The sequence below is a fragment of the Euprymna scolopes genome, chromosome 11 (assembly GCF_053919585.1).
Source record: "Euprymna scolopes isolate OS-2025 chromosome 11, ASM5391958v1, whole genome shotgun sequence".
Classification (NCBI taxonomy): domain Eukaryota; kingdom Metazoa; phylum Mollusca; class Cephalopoda; order Sepiida; family Sepiolidae; genus Euprymna; species Euprymna scolopes.
Genome location: NC_136492.1, coordinates 5,077,816 through 5,104,416, shown reverse-complemented (window position 1 = coordinate 5,104,416; position 26,601 = coordinate 5,077,816). Strand labels below are relative to the sequence as shown.

The 26,601-nt window shown below is 34.8% G+C and overlaps 1 protein-coding gene across 11 annotated transcripts in view; it reads right to left on the bottom strand.

Annotated features, from left to right (window-relative positions):
• Window positions 1–26,601, bottom strand: part of LOC145287750 (monocarboxylate transporter 12-like) — a 474,029-nt gene that overhangs the window by 95,151 nt on the left and 352,277 nt on the right. Inside the window, exon 1 of one of the 11 annotated variants that reach the window (XM_080135520.1) lies at window positions 24,720–24,743. The exons of the other annotated variants lie outside the window; for them this stretch is intronic. The gene's annotated coding sequence lies outside the window, so the exon portion shown is untranslated. Of the gene's footprint in view, window positions 1–24,719; window positions 24,744–26,601 lie in introns of those variants that run through there. 11 annotated transcript variants of the gene reach the window in all.

Below are 26,601 nucleotides of genomic sequence, written 5' to 3'. Positions count from 1 at the left end.
ATTCAGGGGAGAACCATGGCTGGCTGTTAGGTTTTTGTTGGAATCTTCTTGGATGGTATGAATCGGTCTATGCCTACAATTAACCATTCGGTCAGGTCTGATACTATAGAGGACACATCCTTTTTAAAGATGGAATGCAGAGGTAGGTCAGATATGAATGTACAGAAGCTATCCCAGTCAGCCATAGAGTATCGATATACAGTACGGTGGAGAGGTACGTCTGAAGACTTATTACATTTCATTTTTATCTTAACTGCTACAACAGAGTGGTCAGAGGATCCCAGAGGAGACAGAACGGAACATGAACACAGCTCAGGAGAAGTTTTGAGGAAAAGGTCTAGAAGGCTTGCATATCGATCGGGTGTATCGGGCACACGGGTGGGTTCGTGAACAATCTGAGTGAGGTCATAGGCAATGGCAAACTCATGACAAAAGCTCCCCTCGCCATCGGTTTTATTTGAGTGGATCAGCCATTGCACATTATGGACATTGAAGTCACCGCAAATGTGAATATTAGCCGAAGGATGAGCAGACAGGATGTGATCAATTTTCTCAGATATGCTCTTAAAGATAGTAACCCCACTGTTGTGGGGGTGATAGAGGGCAAATATAAATGCAGTAGTGTAAGCTAGTGCAACCCGGAAGCACATATAAGGTAAATTAGGGTCTTCTCTGGAGATATCCCTACCACATGGAAAGCCATCTTTGATGTAGGCACATATTCCATGCCCATGGCGATTTTGGGGGTCAGATTTAGATGTTAAGTTAGAGTATCCTTTAATTATGAATTCGTCTAGAAAAGTGGTTGGCCCTATGCCAGTTTCACTTAGAACGAATATGTCCGGTTTCGTCTCCTGTAATTGTGTTTCAACCTCTGGAAGGTTGGAACGTAGACCCCTGATGTTGGAGAAGGAGACCTGGTTGTAGGGGGTCTACGTTGGAGGATGGGGTTCTAGGTTTATTCGTGTTTCTTTTTTTGAGATTTGTCATGATTGTTGAGGTTTGGGGTTTGTGGAGCAGGTCGGTAGACTTGGTTGGAGCAGGACAGAGAGAAAAAGTAAGAGAGAAAAAGACAGGAAATTTTTTTTTTTTGTAGCACATGATAAGGTAAAGCCGTAACAATTACCCACTAGTATGGCATCGAGAGGCCCTACCAGAAACTACTGTATGGTCCAGAATCCATTCACCAAATGGCAATACAGCAGCCCCGGTACTTTGCACCTGCTGATAGGACAGCATCCTTAGTGGTTAATCCAAGGTTCGGGTCCCTGACTATCAGGCGGGTAACGTCAGCCCAGATGAAACGTTTACCTCCAGCACCCTTACTAGTGACATGACCACAAGGATAGACATAGAAACAGAAATTTTCTGACATCTCAGGCTACTCTTTACAAAATACTACCGACCTGGAAAGCAGCTTTTTCTTCACCCTTTGTCAGTTATATTATATAATTTTAATTTATGCAAATTGCATATGTATTATTATAGAATCAATCCTCTATTGATTATTATATTTTACGAGGAATAATTTGCCTGGTGGACTAATTTGCAAAAAAAAAAAAAAAATGATAATGCCGTTCATCAAATTCCATCTGTGTTTGTTTACAATATCATGTCAGCTGATATTTGGGCTTGACGATGAATGCCCTGGAAAAGCCACTTCTGATTAATGTTTAGTTTTGAAAATATGCAAACGAAGAAATGATTTGCAGCAATTTTAAATGGTACCTTTTTTATCGAAAATTAAACTAAATTGAAAAAAGGCAGTAGATACCATTGTTTTTTTTTTTGTTTTTTTTAAATCGATTTTGTCGTTTTCCAAATTTCACTATTATAGTCTAATTGTACCAAAAATTATTTTAATTGTTAAAAAAAAATTTATTTTGGGGTGTGTGTGTGTGTGTGGGGGGGGTCAACTTGATTTTAGCGCCGATTTAAAAAATGTAGAGAGGCCTCTAAATAATAAAATCAACACAATAAACAATAGCAAAAACAAAATAAAAAAAACGTTTTTTCACTCATTCAATTTAACGTCTTTCAGCTTTCATAAAAATTATACACCATTATCAATTAGACACAAAATGAGCATGACATTGATACTGCGTAAAACGTTGGCGATTTTACACAAAAACTTGGAGATGTCTAATGAACACTCAGTTCACTCCCGGGACTTTTATCCTCGGTCCCCAAAATCAACAGAGATTAGACCATTCCTGTAATGACCTGGTCCATGTTGATCGCGGTGTAATGCTAGTTGTGTGCAGTTCAAAAATGTCTACCCTCCCAGGCTTTGCCATCTCTCTTTAAAAAGGAGTTAGTTTATTGCTAATTGCCTGAGGAGTCTTACCAAGAACGCCGACGCGGCTGCACAGGCATCTTTTGTAAGGTCAGAAGGCTTCTCCTCTGGAGTATTTACATTTTGAATCCTACTTTCTGACTCTAGTGTCAGTTTTTCCGGTGGGAGAGAATTAAATGACCAGTTCACCCACTTGATGGTAGCCATCACTTTATGAACTTAGTTATTTTTGCATTGTTTCAGCCGATGCAACCAAGATGAGAATAATAGTCCGAATAATACAAATATAGCTGATTATCAAATTTCATTAAAAAAAAAGAATTCTAAAATTTAATATCAAATCAGATGCACCATAATTATTTTTATCACCATGAAGATTTGGCATTAGTCTGTGACCAAAACTATGTCACAACCACTAACCAAAGGGAAGTAACTGATTTTTCTTTAATGAGTTATTTCCCTTATGCTGATTCATTCCTTGAGACATCTATAAAAGTTTGAGAATAAGAGAGGGGGATAGAGAGAGAGAGAGAGAGAGAAAGAGAGAGAGAGAGAGGGGGGGATAGAGAGATAGAGAGAGAGAGAGAGTGTATGTGTGTGAGAGTGAAAGTAAAGTGAGAGAGAAAGTATGAGAGAGAGGGGGAAGTGTTTGTGCGAGAGAGAGAGAGAGGGAAAGTGTGAAAGAGAGAGAGGGGGAAGTGTGTGTGAGAGAGAGGGAAAGTATGAGAGAGAGAGAAAGAGAGAGAGAAAGAGGGAAAGTGTGTGTGAGAGAGAAAGAGAGCGAGAAGGGAAAAGTATGTGTATGAGAGAGAGGGAAAGTGTATGTGAGAGAGGGAGAGAAAAGAGAGAGAGAGAGAGGGGTGTGTGTGGGTGAGAGAGGTTTTAATAGAAATATTTTTTCCCCAGGCAATGCCGGATAGCCCTGCTAGTATTTTTTTTTTAAATTAACAAACGATTTGATGAACGCAAAGTTCACTCTGATGCTGGTCATCACTTTATGACCAACTGATGAACTTGCTTCACTGAATCACCAATTCATCATCATAAGTAGTGACGTCACTTATGATCTAATTTTCTTACGAGGTTAAGAGCAAAAAACCGTGCAACAATCATGAATTGACGATGCGGTTTAATCTGAATAAATAAACGTGAAATTTTTTTTATTTTACTTATCTTTTCACAATGTTAGACACAAGGTCAGGTGTTATATATAATTTTTTTTTTTTTTTAATAGATGCGTTGATTCTCTACATTGTAGGCGAGCATTGTCTGAAGAAAGCGGTTTCAATCCTAGCCAAAGCAGCCCAGAGAATTCTTCCCTCTTTGTCAGAAACACCGCTCTAGGAATATGAGAACTAAAGGACAAAATAAGGAAAGCAACAGTTACACGGCAGCCGAAAGTAAACCTAAGGTCTACTTTCTACTCTCTTTATTAGCAACGTCTTAGGTGATTAGCGATAAACTAAACCCTCCTCAAACAGAAGGTAAAGCCTGGGACGATTAACCTCTTGAGATTGAACAGAATTATACCTTAGTCCAACAGAGCATGGTCAAAAGAAATCACGATGAACTCTGTCGATTATCCGATGTATGTATGTACACTAAAACAACTCGACATAAAAATTTTGAAATATCACAAAATTTTAATTCGATAATTACTTAACTTTATTTACTTAGGTTTTAAAAACAGTTTCTAATAAATTATCATCCCGTGTTATTCATTTGTAATCTTATTGTTCTATTTTTTTTATATATCTGTATATATTGTTTCATTTTTGCATAAAATATGCTATTATTCATTTATAATTTTAATTGTTCTGTTTATATATATATATTAGTCATCCACATACAGTACTGTTTCGCTGTTTCACAACTCATTAGTGTGGCTAGACAAGCAACTACTTCAAGCCAGGATTGAAACCCGACTGGCCAAATGACAGTCAGAGGCAGCCCTGCATTGCCTGGTCATAAAATACGCTTAAATATATTTTAATTCATGCAGATTTTGTATTTATTATTATTACAGAGCCAATTCTTTGATTATTATATTGTACCCAATATATAGTAGTAATTTAAAAAGTAATAAAAAAAATAAATAAATAATGACATGGATGCCATCAGTTAGAATCAAATCCAAAACAGTTAGTGCTCCAGCCTTAGTCGTTACCGTTTGAGCTATTGTCAGACGGTAGTTAAAACTGAATCTACTTTAACATATAAATGGGCAATCTTCGCAATCGTAGGTTGACTAGGAAACATGGTAACCCTCAGCTGATGCCGCATGGGAAACATAAAATGCGAAATCTAGATATATGAAATGAAATATGTTTTAATAATTTTCATCGTGGAATAAAACAAATTTTTTTTTTGCGTCTTTTTTTTTTTTTTTTTTATCCAAAATCTTTTGAAAGAGATTTGTTCATTTAATGAGAAAATGAAAAAAAAACAATGAAAATTTATTTAAAAATAAAAGTCATTAAAAAATGTTTGTTTTCCAGAAAAAAAATGTCACATTTTCTTATGACTGTTCAAAACTATTTATGGCTAAACTTGAATAAAAAATCTGTCTTTTTCTGCATTCAAGGTGAATCAAGATGATAGTTTTTATAAATTGAGAGACATGCGTCTTTGCGTCTGTGATTAGCTTAAAAAGTTTATTGATTCAAGCAAGAGAAAAAAAATAGACCGTTTTAAACATTTCATTATAGGCAGCAAAGAGTAAACTTTGCTAGCTACATCGATTCATACGAACGCTGAGACAAGGAGATTATTATAGTAGAAGTAGATGATAAGTAGGGCTGTGACAACAGAATATATTATTTCATTCTTTTGACTCTCGGGTATATATCTGACACAGTTAGACACACTTAATCAACCAAGAACCACATCCGTCTATACAAAATCATAAGATATTAACGGATATATACTCGAAAGTAAAAACAATGAAAAGAATATGCTGTTGTCACATCCCTAATGCTAAGAACTATACGTACTTGTGCATTTTGATTATTCTGGACATTTTATTTTTTTCATTTTTGAAGAACTTAGAACAAGGGAGACAATTAAAAGTGACCCTATCAGAAAATGTCAGTTTTGCATAACTTTTAGTTACCCTTCCCCCCCAACCCCACTAAATTAACAAAATAATACAAAATAAAATGTTATCCGAACATTTATTTACTAAATTAAAATTCTGAAAGTGCTTTTAATTACGAAAATTTAAATTTTGTAAAAAATAAGTTCGTTTTCCTGCAAAAAAGAAAAAAGAAATAGTCATATTTTCCAGTAATGACTGTTCAAAACTATAAATTATAAAAGCCATGCATTTTCAGAACATCTTTCATTGATTTCATCGTTTTTAAAATTTTATTTTTAATAAATGCTCAGATAATGAATCTTTTATTTTTTTTTTTTGTCATTGTATTTAGTGTATTTGATTTGTTTTTAAAAGTCATACGAAACTTTGACATTTTTTGATGGGGGGGTCTAATTGAGTTGTCTCCCCTTGTTCTGAAAGAAATTCTTCAAAAAAAAAAAAACGAAGACAGAAAAGTGTTCAAAATAACCAAAATGTACAAATAATGCTGAACTACAAAACAAAGTAATTATTCAGCAAAGAACACACAAATACACGGAACATAAATCGGTTCCTTCTTGGTTCAACGCCAAATATTGATGAAACAATGTGTAGTTTTGGTTTCGCAATTGATATGAAAAAAAAAAAAAAAAAGAAAGAAAGAAAATGGAGAAATGCATACGCATAAAAATCAATTTTTACAAATGAAAGGAAAAAGATAGCGATGTGACGTGTACTTTAGGATAAATACTGAAAAGGTCAATAGGCAGACAGTAGAGAAAATAAACTCGGTGAACGCAAAGAGGTTTCTTTAAAAGGAAAGGTTCTTGTCCAGTACTTTCCCCTTTATGAAAAAAAAAAAAAAAAAATCAGCACTTGTGCGAAGGTTTGGTTTTCAGTTGGGACATTTGAAGAGTGCACATCAGGGGCAGAAAATCTGTTTTGTATTATAATTTTTTTAAATATTTATTTTAATCCAATAAATGTGTAACGAAAACTTAAAAAAAAAAATGCATTTGAAAATATAAGAATTTGGGATTTATTACAAAATTAAAAAAAAAATCTCTAATTAGTTTTTAAAAAACTATTTTGTGTTACTGTATATTTCTTATATTTATTATCATTTTCTTAAAAAACAACAAAAAACAAACAAAAAAAAACATGCATTCATTGCTGTTGAGATTTTTGATTTGGTTCTGAAATTTGTCTACCCCTAATTAAAAACCAAAATGTAGCTTTGCACTAGTGCATAATTGCCGAAAAATCTATACATGTGACGGAAAGAAAATATCGTAAGCCAAAAATCAAGTAATTTGATCAAGTGGTTTTTATTTTTATAAAGGAAATCATTTTTAAGCGATTTTGAATCTTTCCGATGCCCTCCCTTATCTCCATGTTAAAAATGACTTTCTAAACCCACGATTTGGAGTTATCTACCTTGTTCCTTTAAACCGTTTTCAAATTTAGCCATGAAATTGAATTTTTTTAATTTAAAAATAAAACTAATTGATTACATGATTTTATTTGATGTAGAATATTCTCTTTCTTTGCGTCATAATACACATTATTTTTATATTTTTTCTTTTTCTATGAGGAATTCTGGACAAGTACCAAAGAATCTTGCATTTCTAAATGAATAAATTGCCAAAGTTGGGCCTGTTATAACAGAGCTTGTATAAGCACGTGAGAAAATCAGCAGCAGCTGTAGGATAGCTGGCTTGTGAAGCTATTAGCAGCCGTTAAAGCACGTATGCAAATTAGCAAGTGTGCGCGAGCTTGCGACACAAGATGAGGAGAGAAATACTCTACATAGTCGGAGAAGAGAAACAAAGTTGCGTTCCGGTGAAGATAGACGTGCAACATCGAGGGCAAGAAAGCGCTGGCTAGTGCCGGCATGGTGTGGCGCAGACAGATTTTTAAAAAGCATGCGTGTGTGTGCAAAAGGACTTTGGAAAAATAATGAAGTGCGTTGTTTTTGAGGAACCATGAATAAATGCATTTCATCTGCAAAAAATGTTGTGTCGGATTTTTATTTCTTTCCTTTTTTATTTGTTTTTTGTGATGTTACTCACATTACAATGTTCCTCGCCTTTTGGTCAAGATCAAAGTGTAGTATCTGTTCTTCAGATGCTGTACTTCATTTTCTTGTTCTCTTTCGGTGGAGGAGAAATCCTTCACGACTGAGACAATTTTTATTTTTGTACCTTTTTTCTCCACGTTAAAAAACGACCCTGGTGTCTAACTCTGTCCCATGGGGAGGCATAGTAAATAGGTACAATGTTCCTCGCACTAACCGTAAAGTCAAAACTATTTCAACTGAATTCAACGTTACACGGTACTCATCATTTTCCTGGTCCTGGATATGATCTTAAACTATATCTGATGGTGAGGCCCCAGCTTGCCGGCTTTGGGGAGTGTGGAGCCACCCTTTAATTGCCATTGCTCCCAGGTCCACTCTGACCCTGAGTGGTAGTACCTGTTAGGGTCTCAACTACGGGTTAAATAGAAACTTGGAAATAAATAGACTTGAAAAAACCCCAAAAAAAACAACAAAAAAAACACATTATCAAAAAATTTTTCTTCAAAATAACTGGATTTGGCATTAAATAACCTGAAAAGGGTTGATATGCCGTAAAGCAAAAACAACCAACCAATCATCATTTTCCTCTGTTTATATACTACTTATGTATATATATATATATATATATATATAAACTCGTAAGGTTAACTAATTTGCATATTGATTTTGAAAAAAGATATTTTATTAATTAACTATTTGTTATTTTATTTAAAATTTTTTAATTTATTTATTCAAGATTGTTTTTATTTTAAACTAGCGGGGGTGTGGCGCCCTTGCCTGGTCATAAAGTATGCTTAAATATATTTTAATTAAAGCAGATTTCATATTTATTATTACAGAACCAATTCTCTATTGAATATTATATTGTACCTAATATATAGTACAGATTTCAAAAGTTAAAAAAGAAAATGACTTGGATGACATCAGCTAAACAGACCAAAACATTTAGTGCTCCAACCACATTACCTATTGATTGAGCTATCAACAGATAAAAGTGCTTTAAAATTAAACCACTTTAAATTATGAATGAATTTGCACATGTGCAAAAGTAATAGAAATATGTTGCCAAGTTGAAATGAAAATTTTGCATTTCAACTTGCTGACATATTTCTGTGCGTGTTATTCATCCATACAAACAAAGATTTTACGCGTTATAAACCATCCTTGGTGTATGATTACTATTTCCTGTTAATTTCAGTGTCATGTGATCAGTAGCTTAAGAGTTTATCGGTTAAATATTTTCACACAGACATACAAGCACACGGTCTTTGAAGCGTAAGATTGTATCTGGTTGACTGAATGTAAGCAAAGCTTTCGCCTAATAGAGCTATATCAGCAGCGTAGTTGAGATGCGATATTTGTAGACCATGGCTTACTGTTACAATATGAAAGTTAGGGTGTCTGACGTGATCCAGTCGATGGCGTGATCGAAGAGCATAAACGATAGAATGCGTACGTTGCTAAAGTAGATGCCAAAAAACCGGGACTCTTGGTGATGCATGCGAACGTTAATGCAGGTGGAGAGATGGGTTTTCATTTGGCTGAGCAGTTTTGGGGGCATGTCATCGGCATGCACGATCTTCAAAAGGGCTGCACAGTTAGTAGTGCAACGCAGAGGTGAAATCAGTGAAATCAGATGATAGTCATTTGCTGCTCAATTATTCGGAGTGTGAAAATCTGGTCAGTACATCCTTTTTTTTTTAAACTCACCTTCACACCAAACAAGACATATCACTACTTGGGCAGAAGGGGCTACTAATTGCGACCATGCCTAAGAAAGATGTTGGTTTACGTTACATTTAAACTTCTGCATATCAGCACAGTTGAGGAAGCAGGTAGCAGGAAGGGAATTCCAAAGTCTAACTGTTCTAGGGAAGAAACTATTAGAGTAGAATGCTTTCTGGTATTTAGGGACCTCAACAGTGAAGGGGTGTGATTTTGCTGCTAAGCGGGTTTATTGAGGATATGTAATTCGAGGGGCCACAAGTGCAATGAGTTCATCAGAGCACATTCCATTAAAATACTTGTAAAACTTGCACAGGGATGCAACATTGCGGTGATGGAACAGGGGTTGGAGCCTTGTTGACAAAGTGGAACCTATTAGAGTTCAGACACTTTTTCGAACATTATCCAAGAGAGAAAGACTAGTGATAAATGCACCAGCCCAGATGTGGTAATAACACTCCATGCATAGGTGGCTGGGTGAAATCCGCATTGGTTTGGCCTTGTTTGTGTGTCTCTGCTACTATCCTGTGGAAGTGGTTTCAAAAACAAAATTTTTGCAACGACATCAATAAGGCTGATACCACGACAATTACCGCAACAGTGTTTATCATCTTTCTTGTAAAAGGGAATCAGGACAACACGGCTTCAGTCTTGAGAGTTTTTCGGTTTCCAAGACATGGCTAAGATTTGCTGGATGGTGGGGGTCGATATGTATGAAGAATATTCAAAGATTTCAGATGAAAGACCATCTCCGTCCGCATTATTATTTTTTAGTTTTTTTAATGGCATCAAGGATTTCATCAGTAGAGGGTGGGTGCATAAAGAACAGTTGAAAAACCGAGTTTGATTGGAGTGGTTAAGCAGCAAGGCAAAGTGGTCACTCTAACGTTGCAGGCGTTCATCAAGAGGCTCATCTTGATTGAAGATTACATTGTTGCTGCCTTCGAATGGTTTCATGGTCGATGGAAGAATATTGTGCAGCTTTCTTGTATCACTTACTGACAAGACTTGTGCCATGCTTTGACACTTTTCTGCCAGTAAATGTTGCAATTAGCTCCTGCAGAGCAGGCAGTTTCGCAACGCAGTTGACTGAAGTCATCAGAGGTAGAACATTGAGCTTCTTTTATTTGGTTTGCAAGCTTAATTGTGTGGCCTGATATCCGATTTTTGACACGTTTTTTGGTAGTGCTAAGAGGAGTTTGTTACTTCATTGACATGGTTTCTAAAAGATGGCCACAGGTCTTCGACGTTTGTGTCAGTCAATCGAAGTGCTTCAAGACTGTTGAAATGGTTGGATAGATGGATTTAAAAAGGAGTTTCAATTAGCTTTACATTTGAGACGTGATACATCATATTTCAGCAACCGATGAGATTTCTGTCTTGCGATCTTTCTGCTTCCCCCATCTTGGCTGATTGGACGATCTCATTTTTTGTAAATATGTGTGAAAGGTGATAACGTAGGTACGAACACGAAATGCCTTAGCATATCATTATAATAATAATAATAATAATAATAGATTAAAAATTATTATTATAATAGATTAAAAAATACACCTTTATTGCTTTGTTCATAGTTTAAACAAGAATGAAATGTAAATCTAATTTAATTTTAATTTAATGCTCCTTCTTAACTCTACCCCCTCCTCGCCTCCCTTTGCTACAGGATCAGGCCGTCTGAAGATATTGGCTTCATGACTTAAAATGCATCAAACATTGATGTTATCGTATTTTTCTTTTCCCTTTGCAAAACTCAATCATGTTCTGCAAAGCAAAAAAAAAAAAAATAAATAAAAAATAAAGCAAAAATATAAATAAATAAAAAATCTACAAAACAACCAAACCAAACCAAACAGCATGAATGAATATTTGAAAATATAGAGAACTTGAAGCATTAAATTTTTTTTCCAAAATTATTGGACTCGAAAAAGTTTTATATAATAAACGAAACAGCCGCACACCATGAATAAATATTTAAAGATACAAAGGATTTGGAACATAAAAACACACACACACACACACACACACACACACACACACAAAAGAAAACGTTTAGTAAAAAAGACTAGATTCAGCATTAAAAATATCTGAAAAGGATTGATATGCCGCAAAACAAAACAACCAAACCAAAAATCAGATGTGGAAAAAAAAAAAAAAAAAAAAAGATCGACTTTTAATGTTGAAATGATAGAATGGATTACAAAAAATAATTTTTGCAATATGAGGTACAAAAATGAAAATATTGAGTGCAGGCAAGTCAATCATTAGAATGAGATAAAGGCAAATGCAGAAAGCGAAAAGTCTGGATTGAGTATGTTGTATGTTGTCGGTACCATACTGCAGCTACTGCTGCCGCCTACATCCATGTGTACATTGTTTTTGTTTTGTTTTATTTATTTACTTTTTTTAAGCTGCTTAAGGAGATTAAGGATTAATCCACCCAAGGTCAATTTGAAACGGATATAAACAGGGGGAATACCAAAAGACTAATACTTTATAGATTTTGTTGATACTAATCTCATCTATGAGATTTTCTACTAATTTATATATATATATATATATATATATATATATATATATATATATAGTGCAAATGTATGCATCGAAAATAAATAAAAGAAATGGATGAAATTTTATATATTACTAGCAGGGGTGCCCGGCGTTGCTCGGGTGTTTGGAGGTGTATGCTGTGCAAAAAAAAGCAAAAAAAAAAAAAAAAATGGTTAATTTTTTAAAACTTTGACCCCTATTATGACCCCTTAAAATTTATTGTTTCGGGCTCAAATCACTTTATTAAGTTAGATCCATGTTCAAGGAACCTATATCTAAAATTTCAAGTGTCTAGACCCAAAATTGTCGGAGGAGTTTGGTAGAGTTCTTAAAGGTCAAATCGTTGAAATTTGACCCCTTAACAGCCAAATTTCTGGCTGACACCCGTCACATAGATTTTTCCAAATCTCAGTACCCGGTATTTCAAATTTCGAGTCTATAGACTAAAAATTGACAGAGTTATTGCGTAGGGAAATGTACACAGACAGACACACAGACAGACAGACACGTTCACTTTTATAGATATATAGATTTTTATAGGAATCCCTTGAGATGAGTGATTTGTGTATTTATTTATTTATTTGCGGACTGTTATCCTCATCTCCATAGTTGTTTTTGTTGTTTCGCCTCATCCTCTTGCCTTCTTCAGGTGATTAACTGCGATCGTTGGGTTCCATATCATCAGCCAGGTTTTTATTTGTTCATCACATTGCTTTCTCAACAGTGGGGAAGCTGTTTTGTAGATGATTTCTGGTTTGCAGCAGATGAAATGACCCAGCCAGCACAGACATCTTGTGAGGACGACTTGTCAGAGGAATATGGGGGGCATAAATGGATGGTAACATTTAATGCTGCCAAGACTAAACTTTTTTTTTTTTTTTTATTATAAGAAATCTTCTCAGCTACTGATTACCATGGCCAATGATACTAGATCTAAAATCTTTTCGCTCAAACTTCTTGGTTTAACGTTCACAGGGAACATGAATTAGAACAAATATATCGAGGACATTGCCAAGACTGCTGCGAAGAAAGTGGGCGCTCTCTTCCGTGCTAGAAAATTACTTAGAGTATCCTGTACCTCTACAAGGTCACCATTCGTTCATGGACGAAATATTGTTGCCCCTTTTTGGGGCTGGTGCATCTGCTACTAATCTCTCACTCCTAGACAGAGTTCACAAAAGGGTGACCAACCCAATAAGTTCCACATTGTCAAATTGAAATGACTAAACTTGTACGCACATCATTCCACCCCGTCTGACCGACCAACAATATGGATTTAGACAAGCCCGTTCCACGGCAAACACCCTCACTGTAATCTCTGAACGCATATACCATTCACTGGACAAAGCAGGAGAGGGCAGAGCGGTAGCTCTAGATATATCTAAGGCTTTTGACAGGGTATGGCATGAGGGTCTCCTCAGGAAAATTAGATCATATGGTATCACTGGTAGAATACTTAACATAATTAAATCCTTCTTAGATAAGAGAAAAATCCAGGTTGTCCTCGACGGTCGTACATCTAAACAATATGATATAAATGCGGGAGTGCCCCAGGGATCTATCCTTGGACCTCTGTTGTTCCTGATATTCATAAATGACCTCCCCGACAAAATTGCCTCTGAGATGGGTATATATGCTGATGACACCACACTCTATAGCAGGCACGACAGGAAAACAAATGAACATATATCTAAAGTAATGGCAGAAACTAGAGGATGACCTCCAATCAGTAGTGGAATGGGGACAAAAATGGATGGTCACGTTCAATGCCGCCAAGACAAAACTGGTTTCATTCAATAATTACAAGAAACCTTCTCTACCACCTATAGCAATGGCCAACGACTCTTTATCTGATAGTACGTCTTTCAAGCTCCTTGGCCTAACATTCACAGGAAACATGAGTTGGAACAATTACATCGAGGGCATTGCCAGGGCCGCTGCAAGGAAGGTGGGCTCTCTCTACCGTGCTAGAAAACTACTAACACCCGAAAGTATCCTGCACCTCTATAAGGCCACCATTCGCCCATGTATGGAGTATTGTTGTCATATTTGTGCTTAGATAGAATACCTTTTGCAGTTTTAACAAAAGAGCTACAATTATATCAGAGCATCTCCATTTATGCTGAACATCTACAGCATGCCAACATCGATATGTCACATATAAATGAGTTCCCTTAAACTATCGCCTCTAGTTTCTTCAATATTGCAGCTAAAGACCTTAAAAATATTCAAGGACATTCTATGTTTTTCCCACTGCTGTAAATTTCCATTTTAAACATAAAAGGTCTCTTTCGTGAATTAATTCTAAACTCAGTATTTTGTTTTGTTTATTGCATATCTATCGTTTTCTCACATTTATTATACAAATCTCACCTGTCTGTTTAAATGTATGTATGTATGTTTGTATGTCTGCCTAAAACTTTTGACAGAGGCAACAAATTTTCACGAGATCGGTATCATTTTGAAGCTCGACCCTTCAGACTACAAATATCGAAAAATTGGCCAAAAACATTAATTCCTTCACCCTCAACTGGACACTTTTCTAAAGGGAGGGGTCGCTTTTTTTGCAATGTTTTCGAAAGTCATCACCTCTTTTCGATTGTCTAGCCTTAATTTAAACCTATGTCACTTCCGGTTTAGCGATGGGTGTAAGAGCTAATGCGTCATGCTTTTTTTTTTTTTTTCACTTTCTTTTCCTCCTTTGCGGTACGGGTTCGAGCCTGCCTGCCTACTACCACTATTTTTTTTTTTTTTTTTTGCTCAATACACACCTCCAAACACCCAAGCAACGCCGGGCACCCAGGTTAGTTTAATTATAAACATAAAAATCCTTTTTCAATGAAAATATTTCTTCGAAACCTGTTCATTCCAAAAACAATTCTCCCGTTACAAAACATGTATGGAAACCATTCCCTAAGGGAGGAGATATTTGTTAGTGGTAATTTATAAAAATGACGGCCATGAAAGAAAGTGCCCCCCCCCAAAAAAAAACTGTTTAAGCATTAAAAATAGTTTCATATTGTTGCTTTCGTTTAATATTAATAATTTTTATTATTAACCAAATTATTAATTAACCAAATTATTAATTAACCATTATGCGTTAAAATTGGAGTCTCATTTTTAGATAAACATAACACCAAGCCAAATTTGATGGCCATATTGTTTCCTATATAGACATTTCAGATAACAGTGTGCTTTTCTCAGTTTTAAACGTGTAATACTTAATGGATTTTGAACCAGACAAGCAGCAAAATCCCATCTCTCCACTGTAAAGACCGTAGATGCTTAAATAGTTTCTTCTCTTGAGCTGCTAAACTTTGGAATTCCCTCCCATTCTCCTGCTTCGGGGACTGTACTGACATGCAGAAGTTTAAACGTAATATAGGGAAACATTTTTTTTTTTACACAGAAAAGATGTTTCTCTATATTTATATATGAACAAAGCTTCTTTCTTAGAACTGCACACCTGTGGAACTCTGTTCCGTCTGCCTGCTTCCCACCTGACTACAACTTGGATGTCTTGAAGTCCAACGTTAACAAATTCCTAATGAACACTTCATCAAATCTCCACACTAACGTAATGTGCCTGCAATAACCCTTATCCCTGAGTGGCTTCCGGGCCTTTGTTCATGGAATCCGCGTTTTGATTTAGGCACAGATAAAGAGTGGGGGAAATTTTTCACAGTGGATTCGGCTAGACAGGTGTTTTTCGTGAAAGATTGGCGAGGGGGGACCAGAGATTGGAGTTCAGACTAGCACCTGCCATGGAAATAACGATAAAACAAGGATAGGCTCGAAACGTCTCTCCCACAGGAGAGAGGTTGCAGGGTAGAGAAAAGGGCATCCCCCACCAAGCCACGAAGTCTATTTTGTACTCTGTCAAGGCAGGATAGGCTGTTTTTAGCAGCTCCTGCCCAGATATGGCAGCAGTATTCCATCCTTGGATGTACTTAGCTTTTATATAGATAGAGAATTGCATCAGTAGTGAGATATCTTCTGGAGCGGTAGAAGGATCCCACCATCTTTCCAGCGACCTTGGCAACAGACTTGATGTACGTGTTCCATTTCAGATCAGGAGTGAAGGTCAAACCCAGAAACTTGTCAAAACACGGGGCCTCTCCCAGACGAGAGCCATCCATCCCAATTAATGCCAGATGGGGATCAGAGCGTTGATGATAGCGTCTCTGCAGATATAGTCCCAAATGGTAACTCCTTACATCTAAGTGACAATATGCCTTTGTTTAGACGTGAAATAAGAATTTACAAAAAAAAAAAAAGAAAAAAAAGAATTTCTGTTTTAGTAATATACTTGCTGGCCGCCCGACGTTGCCTGGTCGTACAATACGCTTAAACATGATATTTTAATTTATGCAGATTGCGTATGTATTATAGAATCAATCCTCTAATGATTATTGTATTATGAGGAATAATTTGCCTGGTGGACTAATTCGTAAAAAAAATAAAAAATTAATGATGATATTTTTCAAATTTAGTCTGTGTTTGTTTACAATATCACCTCAGCTGATAGTTGGGTTTGACGATCAATGCCCTGGAAAAGTCACTTCTGATTAATGTTTAGTTTTAAAATATACAAATAAAGAAATGATTTGCAGCGATTTTAAATGGTACGTTTTTTTTTTTTTTATTGTAAATTGAACTAATTAATAAGAAAATAATTCAAATAAAATAGGGAGGTACACCCTGGCTTGAACAAGGGATCATTCGATCTGTGGTCGAATATCTCCAGATTATAATAAATCTGTTTTTTTTTTTGTTTTTTTTGTTAAGATTTTATCATCTCCCTTGGTTGGTGTAACGGAAAATATTTTCCTATAAAAATTCTTTTTCTATATATCTATAAAAGTGAACGTGTCTGTCTGTCTGTCTGTCTGTGTACATTTCCCTATGCAATAACTCTGTCAATTTTTAGTCTATAGACTCGAAATTTGAAATACCGGGTACTGAGATTTGGGAAAATCGATGTGACGGGTGTCAGCCAGAAATTTGGCTGTTAAGGGGTCAAATTTCAACGATTTGACCTTTAAGAACTCTACCAAACTCCTCCGACAATTTTGGGTCTAGACACTTGAAATTTTAGATATAGGTTCCTTGAACATGGATCTAACTTAATAAAGTGATTTGAGCCCGAAACAATAAATTTTAAGGGGTCATAATAGGGGTCAAAGTTTTAAAAAATTAACCATTTTATTTTGTTTTTTTGCTTTTTTTGCACAGCATACACCTCCAAACACCCGAGCAACGCCGGGCACCCCTGCTAGTTTATCTATAAGAGAGAAAAGCTATTTTTAAGATCGGATTTTTTCGATTTTCGATACTTATTGGCTGCAAACATATTTAAGAACACTGCCAGACATAAATTACCTTTGTGTGAAATTGGCAAAAGATAGGCTCAGCCGTTTCGGAACCTATGAGGAAGGAACTTACGCACACACACACAGTGACTTTTATATAAAAATAGACATAGAGATATAAAGAAAACAAAAAAGTATGTTTCATGCCTTATTTTTCTCGTGTTCTTCAATGGCCGCGATCTTTATAAATTACCCTGATGTTTAGGTTTCTACTGTTCTAGTAACAAAGAAGCCGAGAGAGGAAGAAGAAGAAGAAGAAATAGAACGCCTATAAATGCCAGTGAAAATAAGGCCAACGAAGATTCAGTTCGCGCCATCAAATTGCAGACTAAATATAACAGATCGACAAGAAAGCCCAAAACTCTGCAGCACACGCAATCAAGCAGTAGCGGTAATAGTCGTCTTGCATCTCGCAACAAGACAAAACATGTTAGAAAAAGAGTTTGAAAAACGTTTTTACGTTATTAGAAACCATTTATAAATTAGTCAACAATCGTTATCACTTTGTCATGTTTCTCTATAATCAAGCTTGCAATAGAAAATTGAAAATTATCCCTCCATTTTGATTTCCTATAAAAAGGAAAGAAATACCTACAACACGATTGTTTACACGCAGCAAATGCTGATGGAAAATTAAAATTCCTACTTTAGCTAAATACCTTTTTCCTCCGTGTTTTAATTTTCTTCTCATTTTGCTTTACATGGGGATAGGGGCATCCTACCGTCCTACCGGACATTCACCCACAAATTTCAGTCACTCCAACCGAGAGATCTTTTTAAGATTCTAACCGTCCCCTGTGAGTGCAACTGTTTGTATTTCTCTTGCACTTGGTTCACCGGGTATATACTAGCCAATCACCATTCTCAATGCACTTTTGCCATCCTCTTTTGATGCCTCGGTTGGGAAAGTCCAAAGCGTGCTTTGTCACTCACATTTGTCATCACTCTGAAATCGATGAACCCGTCTAACTGTGTGGAGAAAAACATCGCATCCGTAAACAATCAATAGGCGCTGGTGAATTTTGGTCGGTTCAATTTTTTCTGCATGAAGGAATTTGATGACGTATCTCTGCTTCTGATGTCCATGACAGTGGTTGCTTTCTTAGATCCTTACACTGTCAATATCTGCAACAGAGAGATTAAACTTTCAGCTCATGAATGCATAAGTTCAGTCAACACACCAATGCAATTTGCAATCGTTTCTGATCCATTCAGTCAGAATAAAAAATAGGAGACATTACTTTTGGAACGCCTCTCATATAAAGATTTTCCCGTAATGTAGGTTTTATTTTTCATCTGGTGGGCCGCTTTCAAACAGACAATTCCTATTATATTTAAAATAATTTATTTCCCCTTTGCTGATTATATTTTTAGGCGATTATTTTAAAACGTTTTATATTAGCAGTCGCGTGAGCTGGACTAAATTTTTATATAAAATCCATCGCAGTACGTCATTATATTGCCAATAGCATCAACAATAGCAAATGGAAATTTGCGTGTCAGAAGTAAAGTTTAATTTATCAGCTTAAATGCTATTTGGGCCTAACTTAAAATCCAACAAGATAACTTTGTATGTTAAAGTGATTGAGAGACAATGAATACTAAAAGTTGGCCATCAATTTTTTTTTTTGTTTTATGATTTTGTAGTAAACTGCAGACTTCAAGTCAGCCACCAATTATGAATTATCGCCATCGGGTTGCAGACTGACGATAAAATGGAGGTCATTCTCAAAATTATGGCGATCATTTTCAACGTGATAAACCAAATTGTAGCGCATAGCATTTAATATAAAAAAAAAAAAAATTCTCCCTACAACCTCTTTCTCATAAAAGAAACATTACTAGTCTTTCTCTACTATCGTTATTTTTATAATAGGTACTCGACTGAGCTCCAATCTATGCCAGCCTCTTTCTAGGATTTTCACGTTGAAGTCATAATGTACAAATTTTCTGATTAACTAAATTTTGTGTTTTTTTTTTTTTCACTTTATTTCAGTCAAATTTTTCAGAAATCAAGGCGACCCATTTCTGGGGTTAGCACTTGATCTCTATATGAGACTAGCAGCGGTACCCGGCATTGCCAGAGTGTGGAGAGGTTTTATAGTAAGGGTATTGAGCAACGGAGCCTTAAAAAAAAAAAAAAATTTAGAAATTAAAAAAATTAACCAACCCCCTAAAAAAAAAAAATAAATGAAAATAGCAAACAAACAAACAAACAAAAAAAAACCTGTAACACGAAGGAGGGAAAGAAGGTTAAAAAAAAAAATCCAACCGTTTAGCCCCTGCACACACCACGACAAACGATGTCAGCTGGTTTTGAAATAAGGCTAGTCATTGCAGGGCGTAGGATGACTTTGCAAAAATGTTGACAAAAAAAAGTGACCCCCCTCCTTGTAAAAAAAAAAAAAAACGGCCCAGTTGATAGTGAATGAATGGCCAACTTTTTGGATATTTGTTGGCCGAGAGACTGAGCTTTCAAGCGATACCAATTTTGTTAGTGTTGGTTGCGTGCGTTGAAAGCTTTAGCAAGACATACACACACACTAACACAACGTTCGAGATTTATATTATAGAAGAAGAGAAATAGATATTCGAATATTCCATCAAAGTTCTATTTTATCTCTCAAACACTTGAAGTCTATATGAGATACATAGATATTAGTAAAGAAGTTGAGAACATAATTTCCCTCTCCCCAATCGACCATTTAAATATGTTATACCTTTCTTGTGATTTCTTAGTCTTGCTGAATTCCAGGATGAGAATTCATCTAGTCTGCTGGAGTATCCAACATTGTGCTATTACTTGAGGTAACATCACTTGGAGAAGGTGCACTATTTCTTGTTAGTCAGTTTTGGTTAGCCATACCGAAGAGATCTTATTTGGGTTGTGACTATGTGATTTTGAATATTTAGTCAGGGTTTACGGAAAAGTATCCTCATGCTAGGTTGTCTTGACAAATCTCTGTACCGAGAGACCTTATACACTTGAAGACAGTGTCTAGTATGAATTAAAGTTCTCTAAATTATGCATCGGAGCAGTTGTGTTCCTTCAAATGATGAGAGACTGAACTGGAGTCAGAAAGATGCAATGTGAGCCTTTGGGCAAGTGTAGTAGTGGTGTAGCTAATGTAATAGTTTTGATCTCAACTGGGAAAATATTCCTCAATGAATTGAAAACTATTAAAGAAATCTTAATTAATAGCTAATTCCCAAATTACCTCGTAAATGAACAAATCAAATGAGCCATTAAAAACGTAGATAAAAACATAGATAAAAACCAATAAAAAACAATGAAATTCAATCTCACTCATGACACAATCCTCTACCTGTGTAAGTCAAAAACGTCCAAAGATCGAGTACTGTAGCCACATTTGTGGAGGTGCCTCTCAGTTCGCCTTCAGAGTACAAAATCGATTTCAAAATCTAATGGGCGGGGGGTCCTCTTCTTTTTCTTATACAAAAGAGACTGCTAGTCTTTCTCTGCTCTCACGTTATTTTCATTATAAGTGCACGACTGAGCTCCAATCTTTGATTCCCTCCTATAAAACACTTACAAGAACTCGTCTATCAGCAACAATGTCAAATAATAACAACATTCTCAGATTCATTCATGTAGAAAAAATAGGAGGTATTAATTTTAGAACGACTTTTGTAATATTTTATAAAAAATAGAAAAGACAGTCATTTTCTACGCTATTGTTATTTTCATGGTGGGTGTGTTCGGACATGTTTTTCCTCACATACACACACCCACATGTACGCATGCACATACACACACGCACGTATATACACGTACACACGCTCTCGCGCGCAAACATACACATGGGTGACGTCACTTCCTTTTAAGTGAAATCCAAACATGCGCAGTCAGAACATTGACCCCTGTATAAAAGTCAACAACAACATTCAACTTCCTCTTTCTTCCCTTTTGCCTTGGTTCGTCAACCAGACAAGTTTGCGTCCACAACTTGTGGCCTGAAGACACTTCCACATGGTCGACTACTACCATGCACGCGCGGCTTTACTGAGGTCAACCTCCTCTCTCTCTCTTTCTTTCTTTCTTTTTCTACATGCTGGACTGCCATTTCTCTTTCCTTCCTCTACTTTATTCCTCTTTTTCCACGCACGTAGTCGTCAACGACTGAACTGAACACGTGCTCCACCTAAACCATTTATTTTCAACAGAAAATAAACGACATGTTTATTTTATTCAGCAATTGAGTTTTTTTCCTTCCTTCCATTCATTTCATTATTTTCTTTTGTAGCGAGTTAGGATTATTATATCCTGGTCTGCAACAGGTGCTCCCCTGTAAGACATAAGAAAGACTCGTCTTTCTACAACAACTGTGATTAATTTTTTTCTCTCCTTCAGATACCCAAAAGAAAACAAAACAAACAAACAAAAAAAAACTGCGTACAACATCGGAGCTGATGCGTGTACATCAAGCAAAATAATAACTTGCTTAAATTATTTATTTTAACAACATTAACCATTAAAGTTTTTTCATTTTAGAATTTCCGAGTTGTCAATTTGGTCTCATTTCGTTTTCCGGTACGCTCGATCTGACTTTTTGATCATCCGTCTGGTCTCCAGAACGTCTTCTGAACGTCGGCCATATTACATATTCATCGTTAGTTATTTAGACGAGACATACACATTTAAATCATGATTTTCTCTAGTCCAGATAGGTGCAGTAAATAAACTTTTAACTCGAAATGACCCCTAATGTACTAATGTATAAGATAAGACACAGAAAAGAAACATTTATAATGCGTACACAGCTTTATTTTCTCATATAACCCCAATACGCTCTGAAGGGATATTACCCAAAAAATTTCACTTAATTTCATCAAGTAGTTTTTGTTTTACAGCGAAAAAACAATTTGTTATGATACCGAGCAAAAGGCTCGATTTCTAGGAAGAAAAGCTAGTATTAAAGAGGGGAAGGGAGTGTCGGCGCTTTAACTGGAGTTATCTCCCCGTGGCGTTTCTAAAATCAAAACAAAAATTAAGAAAAAATTGAAGATGTCTACCTTCAATGTGCTGTCATAAAAACGTGTTGTTCCGCTGTAAAAAAAACAAAAAAAAAACTACTCGATCAAATTAAGTGAAATTTTTTTTTCGGAAATCTTCAGTTCAAAACGGATACGTACAATATAACTTTTTTTTTTTTTTTTTCAATATTTTCATTTTTTAATGTCTTGATTAAACTGTACAAGTGACAAAACTTTATATTGTTCTTACTTGTCACGGAATGAAATTTTATATTCTAAAAATCACAAATGGTACAAGTAGTTTTTTTTTTTTTTTTTTTTTTTTTTTTTTTTTTAAATTTTACTGACGAAAAAAAAAATTTGCCGTTTTTTACCGATTAGTGACAGACAAGGCCATAAAGGAGTGGGGGTGGGGTGTAACCCGTGATTGTTTTAACAGTTTCCACGTGCATTAAAGTTATCTGTCCTTGTCCACCGATTCGTTGGACGCTTTTTTTTTCACACCCTCATTGAAACAGTAAAATTTGATTTTTTTTTTTAAATAAAAATAAAACTACTTAATCAAATTACGTGATTAATGGTGAATGCTCTGACGAGCTGCAGACACTTGTGCCCCCACGACGTAGACACCCTCGACAAACCCAACAGGCAGCTAAATCCCACCCCCACACAGTAGAGATCCCTAGATGTAAAAGATCTTTCTACTCCAGTAGTTTCTTCCCTAGAACCAGTAGACTCTGGAATTCCATTCCAGGTCCCTGCTTCCCTAACTGTACTGGCAGGCAGAAGTTTAAGTGTAACGTGAACCGACATCTTGCTGCCCAAATCCCAACATAGTGCCCCAGCAGTTGCTGCCCTGATAGTAGCTCCCTACACCAAAGTGGCAATGTGCCTTGTTTGGGGTGAAAATGTAAAAATAAAAAAAAGAAAAAAAGAAAAAGAAATTGGAATTTATTTTTATCTTCGTCCCGTGACTGGTACGTACATAAGTAAATCTTACAGACATTTCTGTATTTTCTTTAATTTTAAATGCCACCATAAATACCAATCTGAATAAGCACCCATAATTTTTTTCTCGCAACCCACTCACGCTGTAAGTTAGTAACATTGCGAAAAAAAAAAAAAAAAAAAGGGATAATTTTTTTACCTGGTTTCCACCTTAATATTTTCCTTTAAAATGACGACTTACCGGTTTTCGGGTATGCTGAAATGAATATCGCACTTAAATTTTCCGCAAATTTTCGGATATTAAGCAATGTCATTCCTTATGTTATAAGTGGTGGCCTAGCAGTGTCAGAAATTTCGTGAAAATAGCGAATAATTCCACCCCATCTTTCCAAGCTTATAACTCCTCGAAAAATGCAATTCAAGCCCTAATTGTTTTTTTCAATTAAAGGAGCAAGGACCAAGATTTCATTAAAAAAACAAAACAAAAAAAAAACGTGTTTTTTTTAAAAAAGGTTTTAAACTTCGGACTTTACAGGTAAAATTCTATAAGAACACTATGTTTTTTTTGTTTTAAATTTGAATATATTATGTATTGACCTTTTCTCTTCAATTTGTGAGTAAATAATTATGTACTCATCGGGTTCTAAATTAATTATTATTAGACATTTACAAAATGGGAGGCGTGAATTATTCGACCCCCTGTCTTTCCAAGCTTATAACTCCTCGAAAAATGTAATTCAAGCCCTAATTTTTTTTCAATTAAAGGAGCAAGGACCAAGGTTCCATTAAAAAAAAAAAAAGAAAAAACAAATAACGTGGTTTAAAAAAAAAGGTTTTAAACTTCAAACTTTACAGGTAAAATTCTAAAAGAACACTATGTTTTTTTTTTTTTTTTTAATTTGAATATATTATGTATTGACCTTTTCTCTTCAATTTGTGAGTAAATAATTATGTACTCATCGGGTTACTAAATTAAGTATTTACTTTTTAATAGACACTTAAAAATTGGGATGGGGGGGGGTTCGTGCATTTAAAAAAAAAAAACGTTTGTCTAAAATATTATATTCGATTTATTGGAAAGAACATAAAATTTCACATTGACCCTGAAAATATCGTAAAAATAGAATCAATAGAAAAATTTTGATAGATTTTTAAAATTTAAAAATTGAAAAATATTGAGTTTAAAAATTGAAAAATATTGAGTTCGGAAAATTCATTACTGTTTAAAAAAAATATATATTTCTATTACTTTTAAAACAACTGTAATAGTTTATTTTGGAAGTATAATCCATAAAGAAAATAAATAACCCACTTTTAACAGAGAAATTCCGAGATTTTTATATTGTATTCGCAGTTTCGTGTTAGGGGTGTCAAAAATTCCTACAAAAATTCTGATACTGCGTGGCCATCTTGGTACACGCGCATTTGCGTGTAGTTTCTTGGAGTTGCAAAAGCGTGCCAAGATTGCCTCCAGCAATAACAATTACATTGCTTTATATCCAGAAAACACTTATTTGCTGAAAATTTTAAATGCGATATTCGTTTTCAGCATATCCGGAAACCACAAGAGTGGTCATTTGAAATGAATGTTAAGATGGAAACCAGGTAAAAGGTAAAAATTAAAAAAAAAAAAAAGGAAAAAAGGAAAGTCTCCTTGTTTTTAGAAAATAATTAACTTACATTAATGAAGAGCTTAAGAGGATTAACGTCCAACGAATCTTTTCGTAAACGTTTCATGTCGAATTGATTTCATCAGTTTTATATTTGCATATTTATAAACATTATAAGTGCGTTGCAACTGGATAGTGTCAAAGGTCGTCGTTTAAGAAACAGAGTTCAAAGTTGGAGTGAGAAGAGGGGGGGCATGAACAAAAAATAAAAGGAAAACAAAAAGAAATATTGCGATTGTCGATAGAGGTATGTAGGTAGGTGCGGTGGTAGGTAAAATGGCGGAATAACGATAGGAGGCCAGTTTTAAAAGCCGATTTATCATTAAAAAAATTTTTTTTGTAGGCTTCCGACTACTTTTTGATTGTATTTAAAAGATTAAAAGACTAAAGTTAATTTCCATAAGAAAAAAAAAAAAAAAAAAAAAAAAAAAAATTCATTGTAAAAATCCTGTGAAAAATAAATATTAGATAGCTACCAAAAGTGAGAGATTCTTGCCTTCGTTCAACTGAAAGAAAACAAAGTCCTCATCACATGGATTTAACGGAAACCCAAAATTTCAGACAGACGAAAGGCTGTCTGAAAATGACGTCAGATAGTATAAAGCGAGGTAGGGGGCATTGTTATTCTTTTCGTTAACTTTTGTATCATTTTTACCGATTTTTTTTTTTAATTTCATTATTTTTCTATGTCCCTGCTTTTAAATTTAAAAAAAAGTTTTATTTTTCAAGATTATATAAAAATTATGTTACGCCAAAAGTTTCAAATTAAAAACGTAATTAAAAAAATTATAGGTTTCGCATAATTTTTATATGTACGATTCTAATATTTTCCTTGCTTGCATGAATAGAAATAGTTTCTTTCTGCAATTATAATTTTTTTGTGTGTGAAAATATTAAATAAACAATGATATTATCGGTAGTTCGAGAAATTAATTTTTCTTCAAGTTATATCGAATTCGAATTCATTAATAGAGACGTTAGGGACTTTTTTCGTAATGTTCCTATAAAAATTAAATTATATATATATATATATATATATATATATATATATATATATATATATATATATATATATATATATAATTGTTGCAGTTTACGATGCTTTATTTTCATAAAAAAAGTAAAAATAAATTTATGCATTTTTTTTTTACTTCTGAAAACTATAACTTTAGTAAAGATATTGTTTTTTGTTTAAACAAAATGATACATTTCGGTACTTGTACAGTTTAATCAAGACATTAAAAAATGAAAATATCGAAAAAAGGTTATATTGTACGTATCCGTTATGGAATGAAGTTATCCGAAAAAAAAATTTCACTTAATATCATCAAGTAGTTTTTGTTTTACAGCGAAAGAAACAATTTACGATACCGAGCAAAAGGTTTGATTTTTAGGAAGAAAAGCTAGTATTAAAGATGGGGAGGGACTGTCGGCACTTTAACTGGAGTTATCTCCCTTTGCGTTTCTAAACTCCAAACAAAAATTATGAAAAGTTCCAAGATATCTGCCTTCAATGCGCTCTCATAAAAACGTGTTTTTCCGCTGTAACCCCGCCCCCCCCCAAAAAAAACCTACTCGATCAAATTAAGTGAAATTTTTTTTTTTCAGATCTTCAGTTCAAAACGGATACGTACAATATAACGTTTTTTTTCGATATTTTCATTTTTTAATGTCTTGATTAAACTGTACAAGTGCCTACATTTCCACTAAGATTTAAATTAAAAAAAAAAATGTATTTATTATATTTTGTGATCATTATTTGACAAATACTGAAAATTTCATTAGAATTGGTTAATTTCCTGATTTTTCCCTTTCTTTTCAAGAAAGAGTGCAAAATGTTTATTCGTTTTCAGCATCGGCATTCATTTTGCACGTACCTATATTTAGGTGAA